The following is a 3,707-nucleotide window of genomic DNA, read 5'->3' as shown; positions in this document are numbered from 1 at the left end:
ATATTATGCATGAACATATTATGAATGTCATATCTCAAAATAAAATGATTTAATGTATTATGTATATGAGACATGTATTGAGTTTACCTAAGCCTTAGACTCAACCTAAACTAATTACTAGTCTAAGTCTAATACCAATCTTGAGGCTTAAGCACGTTGATTTGTTGATGATCTTCATGCTCTTATGAAACACAAATTGTTCTCATCAAAACACATAGTGGGCAAGCTTTCCAAACTGATCCTCTTGACATGTGCACTTTCAAACTCCCCATTTTTTATGATGACAAACACTACACCACTTGTTTGATGAATTAGCTTGAAGAATGTATTGGCACTGATTGATAGTATGAAGCGCGAATATTTCGGAAGCAGAATTAAGATCAACCTGCACAATCAAACAACAACAAAACAACTTTTCTCCCTCTTTTGACATTATCAAAAAGATAACACAGGTCAAAAGTAGACAGAGATATGTAGTTAAACATAAAACGAAGTTAATGAATTAATTTGGGATTTAACTATTAACCTGTCTTATAATCAGTGGATTGAATAAATGCTCTTGTTCATACAATAAAATAACTAATAGGAAACATGAATGACATACAAGATTTACCATATCAAATAGCAATAAGCAGAATAAGCAATATAGTGCAATAACCAGCTTAATTTATGCACCAGAAAATCTCATATGATCAAGAACCATCCAAATAACCAAATAAGCTATTTTGACATATTTAAAAGCAAAATAAGCAAAATTAAAAAACATAACATAGAGAGTAAAAATATCCAGCAACCAAACAAACCAGAAAATGTCAAACCAAGTCAGAAAAAGCACTTGATCAAGATGAAGTGTCAGAATATTGTACTTCATTTGTGTCATCCTAATCACTTGAACTGCTAACTTCTTGAGTATTTCCCATTAGATACAACTTGGCAGACTCCTCCTCTTCGGATATCATTGATGTTGTTTCGTCCTCCGAAACGTCCCAAACTATATAGGCTTTCTTGGAGTAGCTCGGGCAATGGTAGAACATGTGTCCCGGTTTGCCACACTCATGGCAAGTTAGGCGGTCTTTGGAAACCTTGCTCTTCAAAGTTGAGTCTCCTGCCCCTTTCTACTAAAACTATTTGAAACCTCCTTTCTTTTTGAGAAATTTACTAAATTTGCGAACCAGGATTGTCAAGGTCTCATCATGCAAATCAGAATCGGAATCTTTGTCGTCTCTTTCTTCTTGTTCTTGTGATGTTGTGGCTTTGAGAGAGATTCCCTTTTTCTTTCTGTATGTTTCCTCATCCATGGTTAAGCGCCTCAACTTCATTTCATGCTCTTGGAATTTGCCGAAGATAGTTGCTAGAGACATTGAATCAAGATCTTTCGATTCCATAATTACCGTGACCTTGTGCTGCCAGTTCTTGTCAAGACAACATAATACTTTGTTCGTTAGTTCACATTTAGCAAAACTCTTATCTAAAGCAACCAAATTATTAAGTATATGAGTGAATCTTTTCTGCATATCACTTATCGGTTCATTTTGAAACATTTGAAATAACTCATATTCGTATTTTAATGCATTTGGTCTCGCGCACTTAACTTTGCTTGTGCATTCTTCCCATTTTCAGAGAAGTTAGAGACAACTTGAATCATGACCTTAGTATAAAAATTTCATAAAATTCATTTGTGATAAAATTATTGTCGCGCCCCGATTTTCGGCTACGCGACCTCTTAGAGTCGCCACTACATTTTATGGTTAAAAATGTAGAAAAATATTTAAAGCCCAATCACATTGGGCTTTTGGATTTTGGATATTCAGGTTCGGGAGTCTATTACGAATTGGGGAACGTATTAGCACCCCGTTCGCACGTAATAAAACGGTACCCTAACTAATTGTATAAATTGAATACCCTTAATTTATTTAAATTAAATTGCTTAAACAAAATATTTTTTATTTTTTATTTATGTCTGACAAGTTCATATTGCTCTTACGTATCTCTGTGTGCAATAGGGAAATAAAGACTACGTAGTTCTTTTTTTTTAAATTAATTTGGTTGAATTAAAAAAGTTAGAAATTGTCGGAATTTAATGGAAGTGGAATTAATAGACGAAGAGTCAACATTGACTACTTACCCTCTTCCCACTTTAATCGATAACAGAAGCAATACAAATGACCGCGGCCAACTCTCGTCTCGAAGCAAGGAGAAAGATGCAATACGAGTTGTAACCTCTCTATTAAATCAAAAAATAATTAAAACGTTTGTTATTACTATTTTTTTTAACATAAAGCTTAGGAATTTATTTGAGTTTAATTGAAGTGAAATTAATAGACGAAGAATCAACATTGATTGTTTATTATTAAATACTCATATTTATTAAACTTATGTAATTAAAGCAACTAACAAAATAGTTAAGATTTATATTGGTGGACAAGTTGAATGCCAACATTCATAACATAATACCAAAAATAAACAAATAAATTAATAAGTAAAACAAAGTAAACAAATAGAAATAAAATATAAGAAAGGGATTTAAAAGAGATACCCCTATCCCGCATGAATGTAGACAAGAAGGGAGAAATAATCCCTTCTTTCTTCTTCTCCAGCAGCCACCACTCACACCGGGAGAAGACACATCAATGGTGCGGCGAAGTGTTGCTACAACTTAGGGGCACGACGGAGCAACCAAGAGCGTCGGCATGGCCACTGCACAAATGAGATACTGCTATCAAGCGATCTGCAGGATTCGACCCTTGCTCTTCCTTCTCTTCGGCGGTTGCGCCGGTGAGATTTCCAGCATGCCCGCCAACCCTTTCATCGTCCTTGTAGAGCCTTGTGGGTTCTGGATATACCACCACCTCTTCACCAAAGCTTGTTGATTTAATGTATATATGAATGTGTATTTGAATGTTCTTTTGCTTGAGAATACTTGTGTATAAAAGGAGATATGTTACTAACTTGATAGTGTGTACATAGTTGGTCTGTTTATAGACTCTTATTTGAGTGTATCTTTATGTGTGCTTGCTAATTCTTTTCTTTTTTTGTGTGCTAGATGATGGTAGAGGAATATATGTGAATGTCCCTGCTAATTCTAGTCTCTGATAGCCCTTTTCTATAACCCTTTCCCCTTCGATAATCGAACTTGTTAAGGTATAAAAATCATTCTCTTGCAAGAACTAGCTTTCACATCCTTATGCTTTAGGCTTTCAAGTTTAGGCACTATAGTTTTTTTTTTTTCGTACAATTCACAGTAGCAAGTCCACTCGTTATTGCATTAGTGCAATTCAAAGTGCATATATTTCATGGTGTAGGTGTTATGGAAAAGAGAATGGAGGTGGTGTGTAAAATTGGCTTTCTTTGTTCTTTTTTATGCTAACGTTTTTTTGAATATCAGAGGAGAAAAAAATGAGTGTCTGTGAGTGGAAAACATGGGTAAATAAGAAAGGGGAGAGAGAGAGCAGGATGAGGAAGAGAGACGTGGGTATGTGGGAGTTATCTTTTTTGTTGTTGTGCAGTTATGGTTGGTTTAAGGAGAGAAAAAATGTGTAGAAGTAGTAAAAGGAAGAGTGTAAAAGTTGTAAGACAATAAACACTTTGAAGAAATGATATGGATTTTTGAGACACCTAAAATATCATTTTTCAATAGAAAATATCTAAAAAAATTTATATTATTTTTTTGTCATTTTTGAAAAAGTATTATGGATCGAACAAAAATT

The sequence above is a fragment of the Lupinus angustifolius genome, chromosome LG05 (genome assembly GCF_001865875.1).
Source record: "Lupinus angustifolius cultivar Tanjil chromosome LG05, LupAngTanjil_v1.0, whole genome shotgun sequence".
In the NCBI taxonomy this organism is placed as follows: domain Eukaryota; kingdom Viridiplantae; phylum Streptophyta; class Magnoliopsida; order Fabales; family Fabaceae; genus Lupinus; species Lupinus angustifolius.
Note: the sequence above shows the minus strand (reverse complement) of the source record.